General features: G+C 41.9%; 1 protein-coding gene across 8 annotated transcripts in view; it reads left to right on the plus strand.

Annotated features, from left to right (window-relative positions):
- LOC100578611 overlaps nt 1-18545 on the plus strand; it is a 240159-nt gene that overhangs the window by 29741 nt on the left and 191873 nt on the right. The window contains exon 1 of one of the 8 annotated variants that reach the window (XM_026439298.1): nt 13047-13268. The exons of 5 other annotated variants lie outside the window; for them this stretch is intronic. The gene's annotated coding sequence lies outside the window, so the exon portion shown is untranslated. Of the gene's footprint in view, nt 1-13046; nt 13269-13294; nt 13765-18545 lie in introns of those variants that run through there. 2 more of the 8 variants (XM_006564703.3, XM_006564702.3) reach the window with 2 other exon arrangements.

Here is an 18545-nt window from a genome sequence, read left to right on the forward strand (position 1 = left end):
TACTATGACGCCATTAACGCCGCAATTGCTTGCTCACGTACAGTCGATTGTCGTTATGTAAATCGGTCGATTTCGGCCAAACGGGGAATATTTATCTAAAAATCGTGACCCGTATTGAACCCGTTTCGTCTTAGCTTTCGTATAATATTTGCGTATCACGTCCACGATTGAAGTATACCGTTGCATAATATTTAACTTCAAACACGATCAAGATTTCTACATCTTAATCGAACGAGCCAATAGGAAGAGGGGACAGAAACTTATCATTTCAGATAGATATAATTTTACTTTATTTTAGAAAAAGAACGTATAAATTTACGCATAAACGAGTTATGAATAATTAACAAAGAGGGGAAGGAGGGATAAAGATTAAATCAATTTAAAAATTAAGAAGCATCGGGCTTATTTTATTAATTTAAGAGCGACGTGTTTAATTTTCTTTCGGCGCGAACAGGTTTGAAAATCAATTTTCCACCACTCGGGAAATTGGCGAGATTCTCGTGGAAGGTGAACGACCCTTCCCGGTGAAAGTTTCGTCATCAAAATTTCAGATCCGCGGTAATTAGAAGTATGTAAAATTCAGGGCCCGATCGAGGCCGATGCACCGTAAAATTTGATATCGGCCATGTTATAACAAAGTTGGCGGGAACGCGACGACGTCGCCGTGCGCCACGTCTCGTCGAATCGAAGCTTAAAAATTAATGGAGTTTCCCAACTGTTTGTCTGAAAAGTTTTCGCAAAGATCGAACGGCCCGCCATCCATCCAATCCCCCGACGGATCTCTCCCCGACGATCGATCGAAATTTACCCGCCGTTTGAATTATCGCCGTTTCGTATTCCCTGGCCGATGATTAAAAGGATGGCCAATAAAGTTTTAACCACGTTAATTTACCTATATTTTTCAAATGGCGCCGCTTTTCCTTTTAATTCTCTCTCTCTTTTTCTCTTTCTCTCTCCTCGCGCCTCGAATCCAGTGAATTTTCGAACAGATTTTCGGGATTAACGCGAGCGCGATGAAATAAATGTTGCGATAGTGGTTGAATAATCGACTTACGATAATATTCCATTTATAATAATAACGTTTCGTTCGAGATTGTGCGAGAAAAAAAAAAAGCAACGACGAAAATCCTGAAATACACGTATTATTAACGCGTTAAAGAAAATACATGCAACGAAATTATTCAGAGGAGGGGGGGATTAGCTTACTTTGGAAAAATTCTCATTCTCTCCGTTCCGTCTAAAATGATATTCCCTTCCTTGATTCGGATCTGATCCGAAGGAAAACATAAAACATTTCCACCGGTTGTTCATCGTTGGATATTTCCAGCGTCGAATTTGTTTGACGTTCCCGAAACATTTGGAGTTTCAAAGTCACCCGTTCCGAAACTCTGTTTAACTTTCCATTGCACGTGTTAGGATAACTTCCAAACCACTAATCGTTTAACGTTCCCCGGGCTGACAGCATTCCCTCTGTTTGATGTTTAAACGAACGTCCGCCAAGTTCAAATAACAGCGCTGTGTCGAGTTTGAAACGCGTTGGTGCAAGATTTTGCAGGAAAAATCCTTTCGTCCCGCTACCAATTATCGTAGTGACGTAACATCCTCCCCGTCATAGAGGAGGATTTTATTCGAGGATGAAACCGTGCCAAAAATCGCGTTTGCGTTGATTTGTGGGAAACTCGGTGGGAACACGGAGTAGGAAGAAAATAATCCCGATGGATACGACGACGTGCTCGAGTTCTCGAGAGATGGAAAGGGAGAGACGAGTAGGTTCGGCGTCAAGGGACTCGGTATTATACAGTAATCCTATACGCGAGCACCGTAGCTTGCTTCTATTTAATCTAAAACGATTTCGACTCGAAATTTAGAAAATCAGTTATTATAAATTAGCATCGAATCGAATCTTATTAATTTCGTATTAATTAAACCGGATTTCATCCATCCTCTCATCTTATATATATCTATATAATTTTAAAATATAAAATTCACGATTTATTGTAAAACTTTCATGTCGCAAATATTACGCGCGAATATCGAAAATATAAGCGTTGTAAAATTTCACAAAAAGGAAGAAGAACAAGAAGAAAATAAACGATCAAATCGAGTTTGGCATCAAATTAACAAATCTCATTGTTTATAGGAAAATCGGTCGCGGGAGTTCGTTCACCTCGAACGGAGCCATCGGGTCACCGCGGATTTTCCACGGATGGAATAAATCCTGGATGGTGGCCACCATCCCGTCTCTTCGCGATGTTTGGAAAGATCGTGTACACTGGAATAAACGCGGGTCGTGCGCCATACTTTATTTAATTCTTCTCGACTTGTCGACTGAACGCGGGTCGAGGACGTTGTTTATCATAGAGTAACGCGAATGAAGACGCAGTCCCCTGCTCGCAATCGAATTAATTCAAGCGACTGCACGGAGGAGAATTGTTGCCGTCTGTCGGTTTGAAATATGTATATATATATATATGTGTACACTCTTTCGAGGAACGCATCAGGATCCGCCGGACTCCACGTCGAATTTCCACGCGGAAGGAACGCGGCGAGCAAACAAGGAAAGTGGAGTTTGATCGATAACTCGTATCCTCCATACGGCGAAAGGGTCTGATTCCTCTCTGTACAACATCGGCTCGCCTCCGGCCTCGTAACTTAAACCTTTACCCGTTCTTATGTTTGCTATTTTGACTTGTTAATATTTGGACCGTCCGACGGTCTTTTCATATTTCCGAATTATTTGTAGAGCCGCGGTTCGTACGAGGCAATGTACATTTCCTCGTGATCGTGATGACGATGATGTGAATTTTGAGAATATTCGTTGTATTTTTGTAGAACCTGTTGTATTTACAACTCTCGTATTGGGTTTCAATTTCTCGCAAGAGAAATCCTATCTCACGTATTTTCGTAATTAATCTACAATCAACAACAAAAAAAGAGACAAATGAACATACAAGGAAACATCGATGATTTCATTAATATTGAACACATGTTCTGATAATCGACAAAGTTAGAATTTCTGTCAATTTCTCTGACATTATGGCGAAGAGGTTCACTAAACTCACTAATGATAAACATATTATTATTATTATTGTTATATCCAAAAATCACTTCGCTCGCTTATACCTCCCTCTTCGTCTCCGTGCAGGTGCATAAATCACGATGAAAGGAATCACGTTATTATTAATGAGAAAAGCGAGGACAAGGCGACGCGCGGCTTTACGGGGGCGAGCTCGAGGAATCCCTCGAACAATGCGGAAAATTTCTTGCCCCGGCCAAATGGGATGGGGAACTTAGGTCGGTACTTACGTCGTTTGTCATCGCCTCGGATCAGATTTCTTCGCAAGTCGCGTCAATCTAAGCCAGATCCAACCAGACTTTTCCATAATTTACTCGTCGCGAAACTTGGAGGCGGCCCGCTCGAGCGTTTCGCGCTCGAACGGCGGAAGGAAGGAAATGCGTTCCGGTTGAATTCGTTCGTTCGTACGTCGCAGACACAAAGACCGCGGAACGCGGGATCGAGTGTGAGGGGAGGAGGAGGAGGAGGAGGAGGGAGGCAGGCAAGTGATATTTCTCGAGAAGAAGTTTCGATCCGCCTCGACACGGAGGGAAGAACGATCGCGGGAGAATTTCTGATTCGTCGAGCATCGGGGGAAGGCTCGAGATGTTGGGCGCACGTCGTAAATCAACGCGGATGCGCCGGCAAACTCGCGAGCAACTTGCCGATTACCGATATCGTTGGTGAATTAATGGCTGTTTCTCCTCCGCAGCCGTTCGTTCGGAGCCGGTGGTTGATCGGTAATTAAACGGCAAACATCGTTGCTCCTCGATCGCGAGAACTTTTCCCTCGGCGAGGAATCTTATATGAACGTTTTCGCTTCCTTCGATAACGCGTCGATACTTCTTTCGTATCAAGCAGCGTAAGATCTCTTCTGAAATGTTGGAAATTTTAGGTTTGCTCGAGTTATTAATTCAATCCAATTTTTACAGATGGATTCAAAAGGCTTGGCAAGACAAAATTTTGATGTCTTGGACTCTTCACGATGTGCAGTAAATTTTTCATCGTTGATACGTATCCTTCGCTCAACCGAGAGAGAACAAATTTATACGTACGGTTCTTTCTATATTGGACAGAGAGCTTATTCACTCCAAGCAATTCTGCAATAACGCGTTAATATCGGTAACAGGATTCTTGCGAGTTTCCACGAATCTTGCACGAATCGGGAGTAGCTCACGTAATTTCTCTCGACACGCGGGATACGTGAGTGTATCCATTCGTATGCATCAGAATGCGCGTTACATCAGGGGCGTATTCAAGAGGGAAGCGGTTGCAGCGAAGAACCAACTTCGTTGATGGATAATGCGGTCGGTTTACAGAAGCGAAAGCTCGGATTATATCCGCGGGATTCGACAGTCGAGACGATAAAAGCTGTTCTCGAAAGATGCAAATATTTGGCGTGGTATCACCTGCGAAAAGAGGGAACTAAGATAAACGAGTCATTATATGGGTTATTTATATTCCAAGATCGGAGAAAAGAAACCGGAGAATCGAGATTCTTTTAGATTGTTTCGCGAAAGAGTCTATTGATATCGTGATACTTTGATTGAAAATTATTATCTTTTATGTTTTATTCAATTTTGTAGAATATTTTATTTGTAATTTTCTTTTCCAATGTATTTGTATTATTGAATTTTGTTTTTTTAAGAATTTTCTTGATTTAAATATTCATTATTTTATTTAATAATTGAAGATCGTATTTATTAGAATTTAATTTCAGTTAATTATTTCAAGAATTTGTTCAATTATTATTATTTTTCTCTCATCTTCTGAAGATCCTATAATTTTGAAAATAAAGAAGATGAAAATCTTCTTAGAATTAATTATTAAATAAAATCGAAACGATGGAAAATTTCTCTTATATTGGCCACGATATCTTTCCTTTCTATCTGGATCTTATAATTTTACAAAATTTAAAGATAGGGGAAAGATAAACTGAAAATCGTTCCATCATTTACAAGAAAATTTAACGGAGGTTAAATCGTAACGATGGAAAATTCCTCTCGAACAGGACAGTATAACGTTCCATCTTAAAGATTTACGGCAGAATTTCGATTGATCGGCGGAATGAATGGCATTTATGATGCTCGACGCGCGACACAGAACCGATAGGAATTTCACCTGGGACTAGGCCTGTGCGACGGGATCAAATCGAATTCATCCGTCGTGGGAGTGCGACGTTTTAAGTGTTCCTCGACGAACGAGTGTTTTATCGTTTACGACCGCGTAAAATAGAATGGATATAAATGGTGGTGGCGAGCGGAGGGCCGTAAAAAAGAAAACAACATTTACGATTCATGCGGCCATTCATGTAAAGGGTCTTCCAACACTTGATTCCTTCATAAAAGCCAAGTTTCGAAGGGTCGTGCCTCGATTATGCGAATCATCACCGGCTATCGATCAACGATTGCCTTCGACACGAAAGCTTGTCCTTTTCTTTTCTCTCTTTTTTTTTTAAGCCGAGCGAATTATATTTTTTAATTCTCTCATCGACAAATTTAAATTATTAGAATTAATCGGTGTTAATAATTCCTTTGTTTCTTTTTTATGATCTCTAATATTTTAACAACGTTTTACACGTTATATCGAATTTTAAATAATAAAATATTCGGATTTAACGTTGAGGTGCGATATGAATCAAATCAACGTTCAATTCGATTGTTCAAACTTGTTCAAATTTTAATCGATCGATCTAATTCGAGTCCAATCACGTTATCACGATTCACACCTTTGGTCGACAGATGCGAATAAACGCACCTGTGTATATTCGCACGACGCACGACGTTTCGCACAAACGCTTCATTCGCTTCCAGTCAATCATCCGTAAGTAAGCATCATCAAGAATGACACAGTCAGAAATTCATATTTGTCCCCATGAAACGTAACACCGTAGGAGACACAGGTGGCTTTCAATTAAAGTTCACAAGCCTCTCTTCTCCTCTCCTTCTCCCACCCCCACCACCCGTCGTTGTGATTTAATTAAAGCGTTCGGGAGTAATACGATGACTTTACGGCCCGATTCAGCCGAACAAAGACCATATTTATCGAATGTCGGGACGTCCTCGACGAGTGGAATGCTGAAAATTGAACCGGAATCATTTTAATATGACGCGGCTCCATTCAAAGGGCAGATAATCGGGCCAGATTACGAGCACGCGAACCACCCTTTCGCGAGCGTAAACTCCGAGTAATGAGATTTTCACGATCCCGTAGACATACGTGGGGGATAAAATCTTCGAAATCTGATCTCATTCCCTCCGACAACGACTTGAAATACGGATGAAAAACAGGAGAATGTGTATATTCGACAAATAATACCATCTAATAACGGCAGGTTGTAGAGTTGAGTATGGATCTCGCGTCGAGAGTAGATCGAATTTTTTGATCTTTTGCTCGATAAGTAAAAACTCGGTATTTTTCAGAATAATGACACCGGATGTTGAATCTCTAAAGGAAATATCGAAAAGATCGAATAACGAAAAGATAATCGAGATATTTTGAAGAGGCATCGATAAACATTCGAGAAAAGTAATCAAGAAAATTACAAATACTATAGTTGAGTAACATGGAGCAACGCTAGGAATTAAAAATATTTACACGAAATACTGGAAACACGCGTTCAAAGAATCACGAGAGAAGTGTTTACCTATCGCAGCATAAATTCAAGATACTAAGATATGAATGGAGCAACAATTCGACTCAATAAGAGAGAAATTGTAAAAGTTATACAATAATATAACACATATATGTTTGGCAAGATTCAAATGGAGCCGTTTAATCGGCACCACGCTTGGCCAGAATAATTTAAGCCGCGTAACTGCGAGGCGGAGCTCGATAACGCTTCAACCGAAACACGATGGAGTAACAATTCGACGAGAATTAAAAATACAATAATATCCAAACACGGAAACAAGCGTGTTTGGCAAGGTTCAAAGGACCCGTTTAATCGCGCACTTGGTCGGCATAATTTAAGCCACGGAACTTCGACCAAAATCACGATCGAGCAACAATTCGACTCGATACTGCCTCAAAATTCCCGGAATTAAAAATACAATAATATCGAAACACACACGGGTGTTTGGCAAGGTTCAAAGGGCCGTTTAATCGGCGGCACACTTGGCCGGCATAATTTAAGCCACGGCTGGGGCGCACGGAACTCGTATAACTCAAATTCGAAATCCCCTCCGCGTGGACCACCATCCCGGGCTCACCGTGTCTGCATATTACACCCGAATACTACAACGCGTCCACGGTGGGTTGCGTATGCGCCAACAACCTCCCCTCTCTTCCCCCCTCGGTGTGCAAATTTAAGGGATGGAATGGAGCGCGCAAGAAGCCGGCCTAATTAACAGATAATGGTCACCGGGATATTAGTTTATCCGCAGGCGATACGTTGTCCACGTCATTGTGACGTAACACGAGATCTCGCGGTGTCGTTGAAGAGGAAGCGGCTCGATCGAAATGTGCCCGCCTCCTCTAATGAACGCGCTTTTAATTAGCATTCACACAGGGAGGAGATTGATTGTCGGGGATTTTGTCATGTATTCCCTTCCGAAGGATTCGTTTTTCTTTTTTCTTTGGAGGATCAGGAATTGGATAATTTGTTTCTCGCCAGTTGATTATTTAATTTAACGATATTTTGGTTGTGGTTGACCGAGAGAGATGTATAGGTATAGTGTTTAATCGAAGTTGCATCGAAGTGGAGCAAATTGATTTTTTCTTTCTTTTTTTTTTTAGAAGACAATGGATGGAGCGAACGATAGTTTCGAAGATGGGGAGTTTTGGGATGAGGATATGGGAAAAGCGGTATGATATTGATTTTTGGATGGATAAAGCAGTGTTAGGCATTCAGTTTTGGCAAGTTTGCATAAATCTTGCGGTTACTCGAGCAAATCTTAGCACGCAGGAAGTTGAAAGCCCCGATCAGGAAGGCAATTCGTTTACCCAGAACTCCTCTCTCGCCGAGCCACCCCCATGGTTTTGTCATCGTTATTCTGAACGCGTCTTGGTATATCGTCTCTTAACTTTTCCGCTTTAGAGCTTAACTTCGTTCGCGCCAACACCCGCAGCCCCCTCCTTAGTCCTTTTGTAAACTTCGTTACAAACGTATCAAGTGAATATGTATATATATATATACACGTAGCTTTGAACTCATCAGTCTGTGTTAAAATTACAACTGAACAGCTACGATATTTTAACTCTTAAAAAAATGAAACTTTAAAGTTTTATCGCGTATATTACAAATTGTTTTATTAACACTTTTGCATAAAATGCTAATCAAAAATATTGATCATCGATCTCACGGCAAAGATTAGATTAACCAGTCGATAAGACGAAACATCAGGAAGAAAAGACGTGGATGATTAATCCGTTCGAGCACCTCCAACTGATCATCGTTCTTCGCTCGCTTCGAACTTTTGACGAGCATAAATACAGAAAGGGCCCAATAAACGGTATTACGGACGATAATTCGACGATGATAGAACTTGGTAATTGAGCTGAGCGGTACTTAAAGGGAAATGGCGGGGGCAGTAAAGTTGGCAAGTTTCGAATATATAACCGTTGGGCAAGATCAACCGGTGCTCGGAGCGTAGCGGTAGCCGTAACTCGATAATAGCTGAATAACGAAATTAATGGCAGATTTACATAGATGCATAACCATCCATTGAAACACGTTTGTCTTCCGGCTCTACGATGTTAGCGCAGCTGACCAAGCTTTGATATTAAACGTCCGAGGCGAGTGTTGCCGTGTTAACAATTTACCGGACACGGTTATAACCGGTTAATGCAAGTGCCCGAGGATTAAAGAAACTTGACCCATTACGATGCTTGGGTCTCGGTTCAGGCAAGTGATATTTTATATCCCGTGTATAAAAAAAAAGGAAAAAAAATTAGAAAGCAGAAAATCAGGAAAAAGAATCGATAACAATACGTTTGCGAGTGAAATAGAAACCTCTTTAAGGGTCGAGAACGAAACGATTAACATCCCTCTACAAATTGATTATTACGCGTGATTGATATGATATTTCAATTTGGCATTTTAGGATCGAAGATTATCTGAATAATACCTCAAATCTATTCCACGATATACCAAAATTATTCAAGTCTCTTAGGAGCTAGAATTTATCTTTATATTCTCAATCTCGAGCTGCTCCATCGGCTATAATCTCCACGCGATAGTTATTTTTCCTTATTTTTTCCTACACTCCATTCCACTCGACTCTCCGTTTTCGAATCATCATCTTTTCATGCGAGATCTCGTATATTCAGAGGATCGTGTTATTTTTTTCTCTCCCCCCTTCCGTTTATATCTAAAAAGCTTCGATCCAAACAAGTCTCGTCTCTTTTCCACCCAAGGATGGAATTCGATTAAACCGGCTGTAAGGACGTTCGGAGTTTCTTCGAGTCGAATTCCAGCTATCTATCTCGTCCTATCAGCTTCGCGAGAAGAGTCCCATCCAAGTCGTGATTCCGCTCCAAGACTCTCTCATCTGTCTCGCACAACTTCCGCGAGGAATTATAATTAGAAAAAAAAAAAAAAGAAGAAGAACTTTGACCGACAGAGATTTCTACCTCAGGGATTATCCACTAGGCTTTGCTTTCGTGCACGCGTAAGGATTATAAACTTAGCTTTGTGGCCGCGTTTCAGGGCGCAAAAGAGGGCGGTCTTTTTTATCGAATCGAGCGAAGAGGCTGAAAACGTAAAATGAAACTCTTTGCAGCTGGTCTTCCGCCGTCTGTCCTTTAATTAAATCGTGCTCGCGCACTCGTCGCGCAGCCGGACAAATGTGAGAACTCCGGGGAAATTTGCGGCGGTGAAAAAAAAAAAGAAAAAGAAAAAAAGAAAACGAAAAGTTTCCACCCCTTTGTGTACATCCTCCACACGTTGGTCGAAAGGCGGTGTTGGTTTATAGGGGAGCAACGATTCGAGTGCAACCGGTTCGAATTGGTTCGAGCGGTTCATCCTTGACCGGTTTGCGTTTAAAATCGTTTCCTTTCCCCGCCATTGCCTCGAACGCGATGCGATTCGATTTTGTGATTTATAACAAAGTTGGAAGATCGATATTGTACGGATCTAGCGGCACAGCTATTTATAGGATAAAGCGAGGGGAAAAAAAAAAAGAGAACACGATGCAGAACGAAATAGAGAATCGTATATGCGTGCGCGTGAAATTACGGGGCGCGATAAGGAAAAATCCAACGTAACCGTGTTGCTGCTCTCGCACTTCGCTAATGGAATGGATAAAATATAGATATCCATTCGCCAGATTTTACCGTACCATCGTACCGTTTCTGCGTCGTTTTACTCTATCCGACGAATTCGATTTTTCTTTCCTTTTTTAATCCAGCTTTAATCCAACGCGAGAAACATTTTTATTTGAACAGAGAAAGTTGAAATTCCGATGTTCACCGCCGATTACGTTCGAAAATAATAATTAGATTTAAAGAGATTGGCGCGGATAATTGGAGGAGAAGTCGTGTGGAGGGCGAGATTTAATTAATTTCCATTTCACGCCAAAGGGAACAATAGGAATACGTTCGAACAGTTAGATTCCTCGAAAAGCATCGTCTTCTTTCTTAATATTCACGATGCCTTGTGCAGTTGTGAACTTTCTCGAGTCGTCGTCTCGAAATTAATCAACATCCCAACCGGCGATCTAATTAAACAAGTTCGTCAACCGTGACGTAACCGAAACCTTGCAAATTGCACCGAGTTTCACACTGGTTTGGAGTTGGACGGTTTGGTGTGCTGTGTGTGTTTTCGATGTTCGATGACGACTCGATCAAGCATCCCACTCCGATACCTTTGTACGTCCTAGCAAACAACTGTCTTACGATAACCGGATTTCGAACGTTTATGCGATATTCGAACGACACCCTAAAATATAATCTGAAACTCGTCATCAAACATCTTGGAACAATTGCCAAATCCCCAGAGAACTTTTTCGCATCTATAAAATTTCTTTCGACGTTGGAGGAACAAAAGTTGAAGCTACCCCATCGATTCGCAACGTCCGTCAAACTCCATATCAATCGCAACTTCCGTTTCCAGCTTCAGAGAAATGGCGACCGCCAAACTCGGAGAGGGCGAGAATTAACTCGTTGGCGCAGAGCGTATAAACGAAGTTCCATCGTACATCACCCGCCGCTCGAAGATTCAGTCGCATATATCAATCCTTTCGTTCCCCCATTTCCAACAATCAAATATTCTAACTCCTCCTCGATCGAGTTCCGCGTTATAAAACTTTCGCGAGAGCGCGAGCGCCTCTTTCTGAAGTGCTTTGCACGCGCACACACGCGCACATACACACTGATGCGGAGTTCGAACCATCTGAAATATTATTCCCCGTCACGGAAACCAGAGAGAGAGAGGGAGAGGGAGAGGGAAGAACTTTAATCCTTGGAACGATGGCCGAATCGCGAAAGGAGGAAAGGTTCGATTAATCATATAAGCAACTCTCAGTCTCTCCAATTCGTACGATGATGCTGGAAGGGAGGGAAGGGAGGAGAGTTCAACAGTTCGAAATTGTCACGATGATAAATCGGCTCGGTATCGTGTATCTCGGTCTCCGTGCGACCATTCGTACGCGGTTTAAAGCTCTGGACAGGTGTGCTCTGCTCTCTCTCTCTCCAGCGAATGCGACGACGACACTGTGCCGCTTTTGTCGCGCGGAAAGACAAAAAGAACGCGGGATAACCCATTTTCGTATGACACACGGGGGCGTGACGTTCTTCGCGAGTTTTCCTCTGAATGGAAAACAATCTCACCTGCCTCGTTCCCTCTTCCCGCGAGAGAATGGGAAATCGGAGAAATCGAAAATTTTGTCCGTTCGTTCGTTCGGTGTTTGAGGATTTACGGACATTTTGTAAGAAAGTTTAAATAGAGAGAAATGGATTTTTTTTACCACCGTGATGAAATTATTACGGGGAAAAAAGAATGGATGTTTGCACGCATGGATTTTATCCATGGACGGTATTTGCATGTTTGGTTTAATCGATGGTTAATACCATCTTGGCGGTAAACATCGGATAGGGAGCGTTTAAACGTGAATATTTATAACATTAACCAATCGGCCACTTGTTTGAACGTGATTCTATTTATCGATCATGATTCTAACTAATTGACTAATTCTGCTTCGAGCTTGTTCGGTATGCGGTGATAAAATCGTGTTTGCGATTTTGTGTACCCACTTGATTAATTAACTCGATGTATTTCTTTCCCCTTATTTGTTCGATTAACTTCTATCCATAATTCTATACACGATATATCGAGAGAAAAAAGTATATATATAATTGCACGGTGTGAACGAAATATTTATTTACTTTTTCCACGGAATATTGTATATGGCTTCGCGTATAGCTTGCCACGATTTCACGCGATTTTCTATGGTTTCTCGCAATCATCTCGCGCAAGAAAATAATTCTATACAGGTTGACTTTTTCCCATAACGCAGTTTCCATGGATTAATTTCTTCCCATTTTATATATACATAACCATCGCGCGACAGATTTTTTCCAATTCGAGCAATTTTAATTATAAAATCTTTCCAGAAATATACGAAAAGAACGTTATTTTTCTTAAAACAATTTCAACGAAACCCGTTCGATAAATAAATAAATAAATAAACCCTCTCCGCGTTTCATTCCGCTCGTTTTCAACACCGCGCCAATTCGGCGAACTTTGACGCAGATTCACGCGGCGTGGCCGAGTTTCGACGCGGTTGCAGCGTTCATTCTCCCACGTAGACCGCGCGCATCGAGCGCATCCGGCCAGTTTCACCGCCGATAACGCCTCCCCCCTCTCTCTCTCTCTTCCAGATGTAAATTAATTAAGCGGTCCTAAATCACGGCGATAAATCAACGGATGTAACGGTGTATGGTGGCGCGGGATGCGTTTGATCGGCGCGACGCGTGGCATCGAAATCGACGTCGCGTGTCAAGGGGTTACGCGACGCCACGATTTCCATCCACGATAGGCGAAGTCGGGGGCCTCTTCAGTGCTTAGATGGCATCGCTCGTTTCTACATCGACGCGCGTCAACCGATCTGTCACGCGGAAACCCTCCTCGCCCCGCCAGCCTCGACTCGAACGCATCGATCGGTTGCCTAGATTCCATTGTTTCCGATACGCGGAATCTATGGTTTTCGCGTGATAATTTTAACTGGGTCGGCGTTCGGATAATGGGGCTACGATGCGGGTGAAGCAAAGGATGGTACGTTTGCGGATTTTAAAAGATTATTAGTACTGGATCCTATTTGTTACGAGGTATTTAATTTTATGTGTGATTGATCATTGGATGGAACTTTTCCAAAAGTGTTATAATTTGCGATGCAGTTGTAAAAGTGTTTAGAGTGAGTGATCGGATCGATTCTTGTTCTGGGAGAAATTTGTGGAAACTTGGAGTGCGGGAGGGAGCTTAGCATCTTCTAAGATGATTGATACGATAATCGTATCTGATACGTAATCGATAATCTGCGTACATTTATATATATACATCGGTGATGTAAATAATATTTACACGATTTTTTAGAGTGAAACGTTGAGAAGGAGATGGAGAAGTGTTATATATAAAAATCGAAACGGTCGAATTGACAAATTAGAGAAAAGTGTATCGCTCCTGATTGGCTGGCCGAGTTAAAATATCCGAACGAGGGACTTCAACCACGCTTCAAAGTGTTCATTGAGTACGTCATTCATTGAGTACATCCGTAAGTGAAGTAGAGCGTTGAACACCTATTTAAGAACGGTATTGAGGTTGACTATAGTTTGTCGGTAATTCCCTTTTCGAGTTTTTTCCCCCTCGCTAAATAGACTTTGAAAACGGGAATAAACGAAAACTTAACGCTGCTTTTGTCGATTAACCAACCATGATGATTCGTGTATTGTTTTTTTCTTTTTTTCTTTTTAAGTTCAAATTGAATTCCCATTTATAATTTTACAAAAAACGTTTTCGAAAAACGTTTCGCTCGAATCGCGAGAATCGATAAATCGTTCTATCCGAATTTAATCCGAATTATTACGGATATAAACACGGCCACGTTGATTTAAACGTCGAAAGAAATAATGTACGTACGGCTTAATTTACCCCTTTATAATATATATTATCCCCTTCGATCATGGTGTATTTATTTTTAAATGGGAAAAATTTTAAATGCGGGCTATTTCAAAGGATAAATCGCGAGATACGTCATAATCTTTCGCAAAATCGTGGAATTTTAAACACAGCGGCGGAAAATATCGCAGCAACGAAAACATGGAGCGAAACTGGCCGCAACGGGGACAGGGGAGGGGGAGGGGGGATGGAAACGGCTTACTGAAAAATACGAGTTTGATAATCCGTCGCATTAGCGTTTGTGCCGTGAAAAAGGGAAGAATCAGGTCGAAAAAAGAAGCGGCGAAGAAGAAACGCAAAAATTGCGATCTTCGTTTTTCCATTTCGACATTGCCATCCGCATCCGTTTGCGCTTCCCCCGTTTTTAACGGTTCGTTAAATCATAAAAATCATCGTCAATGCGCGAAAGGGTTGATTGATTACTTTTTTAAAAAAGTGAAAATCGATAAGAACTACTTTTTCCAGTAGTGATAAACATTTTCAATACGATAAAGATTGGAAGAATTTGCAAAAACTTTAACGAATACCGGAAAAATGTAAGAACAGATTATTTCATTCCAATAATAACAATCGAAATAAAGATAATCCTTTCTAAATTTTTATATTTTCGTCCTCTTGAATCTTCGACGAAGAAATCGCCCTCACTTCTCGTTTCCTCGGATCGTCTCTTTATCTTATCCTTTTCTTCTTCTTCTCCAGGGAACGGCGGCTCTCGAAACGAAAAACTTTCATCGCGATCTCCCTCCTTATCTGAATCCGAATGAACCGGGCGAGAATCGAGCGAGAATATTTACCGTTCCAATCGTTCTTAATCGCGTGGCCGACAAGTCAAAAGTTAGGCGAGGAGGAAAGATGGCCGAGGAACGTATCCATCGATACCCCGATCCGTCTCGTCTGAGGCGCCGCTCACCCTCCATCCCTTTTGTCTCCCCGTAACCGGAACCTTGCCTCCTCCCTCCTTGTCTCCGCTGCGGGCAAACAGTCGGAATATTCGTTGTTGGCCGTGAGTGAAGAACAAATATCGCCGGTCTACGCTCTCGATGGATCTCGCCGTTTAAGCCGAGAACGCCTAACGTGTTTGGAAACGAGCTCGTGTGCGTGCGTGTGTGTGTCATTGCACATTACGACGAGAAATAAATCAGTCAGTGGAAATCTCGAGCCGCGTCTGGCTCGAGGAGCTGCTCTCCTTTGATTACGCCCGCACGTTCGGGATCGCGCGATTCACGCGACGAGTGGAACACTGGGAAACAAATGGAGACGCGAGCTTCCGTGTTCTTGGGAGGGAAGAGCGGAGGATTTACTCGATTCGGGGAAAACCGATCCCCTCGAAAACCGGGATTGATGGTAACATTGGGGTTGAAATATCGTTCGATTGGAAGTCAAGAGGGAGGGAGGCATTCAACGTCGAATGCTGGTGACGTGTCGTGGGTTTTTCTTTGCGAGGGGAGGGAGAGAAATTTAGAAAGAGCGGTCGATTTTTCAATTTTTCAACATCGGATGCGTGTTAATAAACAAGGGGAGGAAAGGGAAGAAGAAAGGGGGAATGTTGGAAGGGGAAAATGGGAAGAAGGAGGTGAAGGGAAGCTGGTGGATGGATGCAAGTGGAAACGTAATAGCCGAAGTATTCGCTAGTCGTAGACTGCGCGCCGGAAGTTGGCGAAACACGATTGCGTTTCACGAAATCTAGAATTTCTATCGCGTAACATTAACTCGCGGCGCATTTACCTGTACATATTGCGTTGCCGTATCACCGTGTATAAATTCAGATCACATATTTAATATGCATATATATATATATATATATATATATATGTATGTATGTATAGGAAAACGATTCTAGTTTGAGTCATTAGGACGACGAGGAAGTAGGGATTAAAGCGTGTACATTACGCGGAAATTGTACGATTAAACGTGGAAAAAGAGAGATTGATTTGAAGACGTTTCGATGATTTTATATGCGCGACGTTAAACAATGCGTGAATTCGTTTAACTTTCCTCTTCTTCGTGGTTCGAGATGAAGTGGATCGCGTGATGCGTACATTTATAATTAATTCAATTTGTTAATTTATCCCGTAGAGATATACCGTAATTGTAATTCGTTATTCGGGTGGTATAACAGATGGGATCGACCACTCGATACCACTTGATACGATCGTTTTAGATAATTTACAAGCTTGCTCCGTTCTGTATGAAAACGCATTACGCGATTATTTTGCGCGGAAAATTTGTACAACGTAGCGGTAACTCGATCATCGCGCCAGTTTTTGCGCCGAGATGATTATATACACGAGGAGGAAGGTTAATAAATTATATATATTTCACAAATTGGAATCGGAGGACGGAGTGCATAATTTAAATAAAAGTGTTTATCGTGCGAAACACTTATTTCCTACATACATCGTTCGATACACACTCGTCGAAACGAGTGAAAATTTAATTAACGAACGATTAAATTTTTAAAATACGGCTCGAACAATAACGCGAATAATATCGGAGTCCCGTTTATACGATATTTATAAACGGTGAGCTCATTGCGAATGTACGAATCACTCTGTACGCTCAAAGCGCAATAATATGTTCACCGTCCCCGAAACGATTATTAATCAGGCGTGATTTGATAAAATGCATAACTGGATGAAATTTGACGTTAAGCGACGTCGCAATCCACGATCGTGACGGTTGATTAATCGAATGATGAAACGCACAGTCATCGAAAGCCGCGGATAATCGAAATCGTGGCTGTGCACGGGCCAAGACACGCGCCTCTGATGCGCGATTAATCGATATTCCGACTAATTGATGCCTGACTCGATTAATAATTACAACGGCCCGTTCCATCCCCCTGCCAGAGAATCTAACCCGCAAAAGCGACTCGGTTTCTAATCGAATCGAATCAAACGCGTTCCAATTTAACGAAATAACGAGAGGGAGGGAGGGAGAGAAAGAGAGACAGAGAGAGGAGGAAAGAAATTTTCATTCTTCAATTTTATTAATAATTAAGGAAGCAAAGAGGAAGGGATGTTTGACATTGCGAAAAAATTGTTTGTTCTTCCATTGAAATAGCAAAGAAGGATCGTTAACAATGAACGAGCGACGATTAAAGGCAGATTTCAGAAGTAATTATTTCCGCGAATGCCATTTTCTCGCAAAACTTTGAAATTTTCTTTTTTTTTTTTCTTCTTCTTCATCAAAGTTCGCGAAATTAATAGAAATGAAATCGACTCGCCTAAGAAAAGTCGTCTAACGTTTCTACGAGTTTCTTCTCGCGAGAATATTATTCTGGTGAAAAAGAGAAAAAAAAAAGAAAATGTCATAAATATCATAACAAACTTGATTATATACCTCGTACTCGCAACTCATTATGGAAATTTATGGGACAAGCTCGACAACGTAAGTTGCATGCTTCCAAATGTAATATCTAAAATCACACAAGAACGCACTTATCGTTCGTTTCGAGGATGGCGTGTTAAAAATCACCCTTAATTACGTATAAGAATAACTATTTTCCATATAATAACATTAGATTAGGACAGTACCATTCTATCCCCAAAATTCATTCCATTTTTCTGCGTTCCACGAGTATCCAAGCTAAGTCTAAAGTAATAAAATCAAACGTTTTCTCCGCCGAATCGAGCCAATTTACCAAACTACCACCTTGGCGCGAGAATTTTTGCCACGAGACCCTTCTCCCTCACCTTTTACCAACTCGAGAATAGACCAGGTATCGCGAGAAAGATCCCGCCTTTATTTTTCCATCCAACGAGACCTAGCCCTCCCCTTTTCGCCTTTTCTCGCGAGAAAAGAGACAGGACACGGAATCGTAATAACGGCGAGAAGACGGTGGAAGAGGTGGAAGACAGGGTAGCGTTGCTCTCCTCATCGGAAGGAGAGAAAAGGGTGGCTTTGTGCCGGTGACGTTCTCATAACCACAGATTCCCTCCCCCGCTTTATCGAGTCTCTCTCTCCCTCTCTTTTTTTTAACGGCGCATTACTTCCATCAAACGGAAGTGGCCATAATTGCGTGGCGCAATTAAGGTCAACCCCCTGGCGAGAGGAGTCCACGTAAGGGCAACCTCTTTTTCTTTTCTTCTTCTATTCCTTTTCTCTTTCTATTCCATCGCGTTTCTCGGTTGCCGTGTCCAATCAGCACCTGGATTAAGTTAACTGCATCGGCGCCTTTTCAATGGGCTCGTTCGTGCCGCGGCCGCGTTCCACGAGTTCTCTCCCTCCCTCCATCTATCTACGCCCTCCTTTTCTCTGTCCGAAGAGGAAAAAAAGGGAGGGGGAGGACGAGCCAAAGAAAGGAAGCTTCTTCCGTATAAAGAGACACTTGGCCAGACTCGGCCTCCAATAGACGCGACCTGACCTGTAATTGGA

Source organism: Apis mellifera, linkage group LG2 (genome assembly GCF_003254395.2).
Source record: "Apis mellifera strain DH4 linkage group LG2, Amel_HAv3.1, whole genome shotgun sequence".
NCBI classification, from domain to species: Eukaryota; Metazoa; Arthropoda; class Insecta; order Hymenoptera; family Apidae; genus Apis; species Apis mellifera.